The sequence below is a fragment of the Phyllobates terribilis genome, unplaced genomic scaffold (genome assembly GCF_046119375.1).
Source record: "Phyllobates terribilis strain yellow unplaced genomic scaffold, ASM4611937v1 Scaffold_461__1_contigs__length_1441779, whole genome shotgun sequence".
Classification (NCBI taxonomy): Eukaryota; Metazoa; Chordata; class Amphibia; order Anura; family Dendrobatidae; genus Phyllobates; species Phyllobates terribilis.
The window spans coordinates 389,117-396,599 of record NW_027363221.1 but is presented as its reverse complement, the minus strand read 5'-3'; positions in this window follow the sequence as shown (position 1 = coordinate 396,599).

Genomic DNA, 7,483 nt, shown 5'->3' with positions numbered 1-7,483 from the left:
CCCTTGGAAGAGTGGTGGAAGTCGCAGTGGAATAAAAAAAGACAATATCAATGCCCCTTGGTAGAGTGGTGGAGGTCGCATTGGAACAAAAAGACAATATCAATGTCCCGTGGAAGAGACATGGAGGTCACAGTAGATTAATAAGACGGTTTTAATACCCCTTGGAAGAGTGATGGAGATCGCAGTGGAAACAAAGGACAGTATCAATGCCCCGTGGAGGAGACATGGAGGTCGCAGTAGCTTAACAAGACGGTTTTAATGCCCCTTAGAAGAGTGCTGGAGGCCGCTGTGGAATAAACAGACAATACCAAAGCCCCGAGAAAGAGACATGGCGGTCACAGTAGCTTAAATAGACAGTTTTAATGCCCCTTGGAAGAGTGTTGGAGGTCGCAGTGGAATAAAAAGACAATATCAATGCCCCGTGGAAAATACGTGGATGTCACAGTAGCTTAACAAGACAGTTTTAATGCCCCTTGAAAGAGTTTTGGAGGTCGCTGTGGAATAAAAAGACAATAGCAATGCCCCGTGGAAGAGACGAGGAGGTCACAGTAGCTTAATAAGACGGTTTTAATGCTCCTTGCAAGAGCTGTGGAGTTCAGAGTGATTTTACAAGATGGTTTTAATGCCCCTTGGATGAAACGTGGAGGTCACGGTTGCTTAACTAGATGGTTTTTATGCGCCTTGGAAGAGTGATGGAGGTCGCAGTGGAATAAAGACAATATCAATGCCCCTTGGAAGAGACGTGGATCTCACAGTAGCTTAACAAGACGGTTTTACTGCACATTAGAAGAGTGGTGAAGGTCGCAGTGGAATAAAAAGACAATATCAATACCCCTTGGAAGAGACGTGGTGGTCAAAGTAGCTTAAGAAGATGGTTTTATTGCCCCTTGGAAGAGTGGTGGAGGTTGCTGTGGTATAAAAAGACAATATCAATGCCCCGTGGAAGAAACGTGGATGTCACAGTAGCTTAACAAGACACTTTTAATGCCCCTTGGAAGAGACGCTGAGTACAGAGAGGTTTATCAAGATGGTCTTAATGCCCCTTGGAAGAGACGTGTAGGTCACAGTAGCTTAACAAGATGTTGTTAATGCCCCTTGGAAGAGTGCTGGAGTTTGCAGTGGAATAAAAAGACAATATGAATGCCTCGTGGAAGAGACGTGGATCTCCTAGTAGCTTAACAAGACGGTTTTAATGCCCCTTGGAAGAGTGTGGAGGTTATAGTGGAATAAAAAGACAATATTAAAGACCCGTCGAAGAGACGTGGAGGTCACAGTAGCTTAAATAAATGGTTTTATTGCCCCTTGTAAGAGTGGTGGAGTTCATATTGGTTTAACAAGATGGTTTTATTGCCCCTTGGAAGAGACGTGGACATCACAGTAGCTTAACAAGATGGTTTTAATGCCCTTGGAAGAATGTTGGAGGTCGCAGTGGAAGAAAAAGACAATATCAATGCCATTTGGAATAGACGATGAAGTCACAGTAGCTTAAGAAGATGGTTGTAATGCCCCTTGGATGAGTGGTGGAGGTCGCAGTGGAATAAAAAGACAAAATTAATGCCCATTGGAAGAGTGATGGAGATCGCAGTGTAATAAAAGGACAGTATCAATGCCCCTTGGTAGAGACGTGGAGGTCACAGTAGCTTAACAAGACGGTTTTATTGCCCCTTGGAAGAGTAGTGGAGGTCGCAGTGAAATAAAAAGACAATATCAATGCCCCGGGGAAGAGACGTGGAGGTCACAGTAGCTTAACAAGACGGTTTAAATGTACCTTGAAAGAGTGGTGGAGGTTGCAGTGGAATAAAAAGACAATATCAATGCCCCGGGGAAGAGACGTGGAGGTCACAGTAGCTTAACAAGACGGTTTAAATGTACCTTGAAAGAGTGGTGGAGGTCGCAGTGGAATAAAAAGACAATATCAATGGCCAATGGAAGAGTGGTGGAGGTCGCAGTGGAATAAAAAGACAATATCAATGCCCCGTGGAAGAGACGTGGTAGTCACAGTAGCTTAACAAGATGGCTTTAATGCCCCTTGGTAGAGCTGTGGAGTTCAGAGTGGTTTATCAAGATGGTTTTATTGCCCCTTGGAAGAGACATGTAGGTCACAGTAGCTTAACAAGAAGCTCTTAATGCCCCTTGGAAGAGTGGTGGAGGTGGCAGTGGAATAAAAAGACAATATCAATGCCATGGGGAAGAGACGTCGAGGTCACAGTAGCTTAAGAAGATGGTTTTATTGCCCCTTGGAAGAGTGGTGGAGGTCGCAGTGGAATAAAAAGACAATATCAATGCCCCGTGGAAGAGACGTGGTAGTCACAGTAGCTTAACAAGATAACTTTAATGCCCCTTGGCAGAGCTGTGGAGCTCAGAGTGGTTTAACAAGATGGTTTTAATGCCCCTTAGAAGAGTGGTGGAAGTTACAGTGGAATAAAAAGACAATATCAATGCCCCATGGAAGAGTGGTGGATGTCGCAGTGGAATAAAAAGACAATATCAATGACCCGTGGAAGAGAGGTGGAGGTCACAGTAGCTTAACAATATGGTTTTAATGCCCCTTTGAAGAGTGGTGGAGGTCGCATTGGAATAAAAAGACAATATCAATGCCACTTGTAAGAGACGTGGAGGTCACAGTAGCTTATCAAGACTGTTTTAATCCCCCTTGGATGAGTGGTGTAGGTCGCAGTGGAATAAAAAGACAATATTAATGCCCCTTGGAAGAGTGATGGAGGTCGCATTGGAATAAAAGGACAGTATCATTGCTACTTGGAAGAGACGTCGAGGTCACAGTAGTTTAAAAAGACGATTTTAATGTCCCTTGGAAGAGTAGTGGTGGTCGCAGTGGAATAAAAAGACAATATCAATGCCCCGGGGAAGAGACGTGGATGTCACAGTAGCTTAGCAAGATGGTTTTATTGCTCCTTGTAAGAGTGGTGGTGGTTGCTGTGGTATAAAATGACAATATCAATGACCCGAGGAAGAGACGTGGAGGTCAAAGCAGCTTACCAAGACAGTATTAATGTACCTTGGAAACGTGGTAGAGGTCGCAGTGGAATAAAAAGACAATACCAATGCCCCTTCGAAGAGACGTCGTGCTCACAGTAGCTTAACAAGATGGTTTTATTGCCCCTTGGAAGAGGGGTGGAGGTTGGTGTGGTATAAAAAGACAATATCAATGCCCCGTGGAAGAAACGTGGAGGTCAAAGGAGCTTAACAAGACGCTTTTAATGCTCCTTGGAAGAGACGAGTTCAGAGAGGTTTATTGAGATGGTTTTAATGCCCCTTGGAAGATACGTGTAGGTCACATTAGCTTAACAAGATGGTTTTAATGCCCATTGAAAGAGTGGTGGAGGTTACAGTGGAATAAAAAGACAATATCAATGCCCCATGGAAGAGTGGTGGATGTCGCAGTGGAATAAAAAGACAATATCAATGACCCGTGGAAGAGAGGTGGAGGTCACAGTAGCTTAACAATATGGTTTTAATGCCCCTTTGAAGAGTGGTGGAGGTCGCATTGGAATAAAAAGACAATATCAATGCCACTTGGAAGAGACGTGGAGGTCACAGTAGCTTATCAAGACTGTTTTAATCCCCCTTGGATGAGTGGTGTAGGTCGCAGTGGAATAAAAAGACAATATTAATGCACCTTGGAAGAGTGATGGAGGTCGCATTGGAATGAAAGGACAGTATCATTGCTACTTGGAAGAGACGTCGAGGTCACAGTAGCTTAAAAAGACGATTTTAATGTCCCTTGGAAGAGTAGTGGTGGTCGCAGCGGAATAAAAAGACAATATCAATGCCCCGGGGAAGAGACGTGGATGTCACAGTAGCTTAGCAAGATGGTTTTATTGCTCCTTGTAAGAGTGGTGGTGGTTGCTGTGGTATAAAATGACAATATCAATGACCCGAGGAAGAGACGTGGAGGTCAAAGCAGCTTACCAAGACAGTATTAATATACCTTGGAAACGTGGTAGAGGTCGCAGTGGAATAAAAAGACAATACCAATGCCCCTTCGAAGAGACGTCGTGCTCACAGTAGCTTACCAAGATGGTTTTATTGCCCCTTGGAAGAGTGGTGGAGGTTGGTGTGGTATAAAAAGACAATATCAATGCCCCGTGAAAGAAACATGGAGGTCAAAGGAGCTTAACAAGACGCTTTTAATGCTCCTTATAAGAGACGTTGAGTTCAGAGAGGTTTATTGAGATGGTTTTAATGCCCGTTGGAAGATACGTGTAGGTCACATTAGCTTAACAAGATGGTTTTATTGCCCCTTGGAAGAGTGGTGGAGGTTGGTGTGGTATAAAAAGACAATATCAATGCCTCGTGGAAGAGACGTGGAGTTCATAGTAGCTTAACAAGACGGTTTTAATGCCCCTTGGTAGAGTGGTGGAGGTCGCAGTGGAATAGAAAGACAATTTGAATGCCCTGTGAAAGAGAAGTGGAGGTCACAGTAGCTTAACAATATTGGTTTTAATGCCACTTGGAAGAGCTGTGGAGTTCAGAGAGATTTAACAAGATGGTTTTAATGCCCCGTGGTAGAGATGTGTAGGTTACAGTAGCTTAACAAGATGGTTTTAATGCCCCTTGGAAGAGTGGTGGAGGTTACAGTGGAATAAAAAGACAATATCAATGCCCCGTGGAAGAGACGTGGAGATCACAGTAGCTAAACAAGTCAGTTTTAATGCCCCTTGGAAGAGTAGTGGAGGTCGCAGTGGAATAAAAAGACAATATCAAAGCCCCGTGAAAGAGACGTGGTGTAGCGCTGGCGTCCCTGCCCTCTGCTAGGCAGGGACGCTGCTCCCCTCACCGCTCTGCTCCGTGCCCGGCGTCCTCCCTCCGCTCTGCTGTCAGCGCGCGCTCCTTCCCGGCGTCCTCCTCCTGCTCTGCTCTCAGCGCGCGCTCCTTCCCGGCCCCTGTGCTTAGGGCGCGCGCGCGCGCGCTCCCCTCCTCTTAAAGGGGCCGCGCGCGCCGTCCTAAGGAGTCCCCGGCCAATGGCCGGAGGACTTCATCATATATAAGGCACCTCCTCCAAAATGGAGGTGCCCGAGCAATGTTGTTTGCACCTGTGTTTCACCTGTGCTTCAGCCCTCAGGTCCCGTTGCCAGTTACCTGCCTGTTACCTGCCTGTTACCTGTCAGTTACCTGCCTGATTTCTGCCTGTATACTTGTTACCAGTCTGCCAGTCTGAGGTCCGACGGTCTGCCTTACTACTCCTGTCAGTCTGTCTAAAGGACCAGCCTGCCCGCTCACCTGGGAGCGCATATCAGCTACCTGCCTGCTTGCCTGAGGTCCGATGGTCTGCCTTACTACTCCGGTCAGTCTGTCTATGGACCAGCTTGCCCGCTCACCTGGGAGCGCTTCTCCGTTACCTGCCTGCTTGCCAGCCCGGAGGCTCCGTTGTCACGTGCTGTGACCACCAGCTATCTCAGAGACTCTTGCCCGCTCACCTGGGAGCGCTTCTCCGTTACCTGCCTGCTTGCCAGCCCGGAGGTCCCGTTGTCACGTGCTGTGACCACCAGCTATTTCAGAGACTCTTGCCCGCTCACCTGGGAGCGCTTCTCCGTTACCTGCCCGCCTGCCAGCCCGGAGGCTCCGCCGTCACGTGCCGTGACCACCTGCTATTCCAGAGACTCTCGCTTGCTCACCTGGGAGCACACATCTACCATCTGCCTGCTAGCCTACCCGGAGGCTCTGCCATCTCAGGTCGTACCTACCCTTTACCCAGAGACTGCCCTGATCACTTGCCGTAACTCCCTGTCCGTTCATCCAGAGACTGCCACCCGCTCCCTTACAAGGGCCGGCCCCTTGTATCGTAGCTCAGAGGTTCCGCCTCCCGGACCCGTTACAGTTTGCTCGGGCCCTGGAACCCGGTGGCACCCAAGCTCCCTCGCTCACGGACCTGTGTCATGAACTCTCCCGTCAAAGGTCCCAACAGGAGTCCATCCTGGGTCACCTGCGGAATGTTAATACTCGCCTGGACACTCTGACTACACCACCTGCAACCACGGCCAGTACCATGGTATCCTTTTCCGGACCCCGGCTCTCTGCACCTCCTCGCTTCGGAGGCGACTCCGTCCAGGCTCGGGGCTTCATAAATCAGTGCACCCTGCATTTTGAACTATTGTCCCACCAGTTTAACTCCGACCGAGCCAAAATTGCATTCATCATGTCCCATCTCACCGGGGAGGCTCTGGCCTGGCTAAATCCTCTATGGGAGAGAGGAGACCCCCTGGTGTCCGACTTGCCTGCCTTTCTCATGGCTTTCCGGAAAGCCTTCGACGAACCCGGACGGAGGACCTCATCCGCATCATCTCTGCTACGCCTCCGTCAGGGAAGCCTCACCGTGGGTCAATATGCCATACGGTTCCGTACCCTTGCCTCGGAGCTGGCCTGGGATAACGAGGCTCTGGTATCCGTCTTCTGGGAGGGTCTGTCCGGCCGTAATAAAGATGAACTTGCTGGTCGGGACATTCCTACCACTCTCGATGACCTAATAACTCTTGCCACCCGGATTGACCTACGGTTCCAGGAGCGTGCCAAAGAGGTCACCCGTGAAAAGGGGTTTCCACGTCTAGTTCCTACTTTTCTGAAACCCGTCACTCCTTCCGTTTCTCCCCAGGTACACTCTCCTGAGCCTATGCAGGTCGACCAGACCAAGATGGTCAAATCCCGTCAGGACTTACGCCGTGCCGAGGGGAGCTGCTTCTACTGTGGCAGTAAGGAGCATCGGATCCGTGCCTGCCCGGAGAGGTCGGGAGAACGCCTGTGTCTAGGTTCGCTCAGAGGGGTCGATCTAGACAAAAATAAATCCTCTCCATCCCTGCTGCTGTCAGTCTCAGTCATCTGCGGGGAGAATCGTTATTCCGAACTAGCCCAACTTGACTCTGGAGCAGCCGGAAATCTTATTTCACAGTCCCTGGTGGAGAAATACCGCATCCCCACCAAACCTCTGGCTGTACCCTTGTCCGTTGTTGCCGTGGATGGGGGCCTCTTACCTCGCCCCATCCAATTCATCACCGAATCCATTACTCTGCAGGTGGGAATGCTGCATTCAGAGAGTATCTCCCTTCACGTTCTGCCTGGACTCTCTCACGCCCTCTTGCTAGGTCTGCCTTGGCTCCAGAGACATGCACCCGTGCTTGACTGGCAAACCGGAGAAGTCCTTCGCTGGGGACAAGACTGTCATAAAACCTGCCTGGTTCCCGTCCATTCCGTCCGTCCCTCTCCTATCCCAGCTAATCTACCTGGACTTCCGATTCCTTATTGGTCTTGTGCTGATGTCTTTGATATGGAGGAGGCAGAGACATTACCACCTCATAGACCATGTGACTACCCCATCGATCCCGCCAGAGTAATGCAGGTGGCTCCCGTGAGTCTAAATTGTCTCCCTCCTGGTAAGACGTTCGTATCGGTACCTGATCGGGAGAGGATCCTACACTGGGGTCATTCGTCTAAACTAGCTGGCCACGCCGGTCAGAAAAAGACCCTCCAG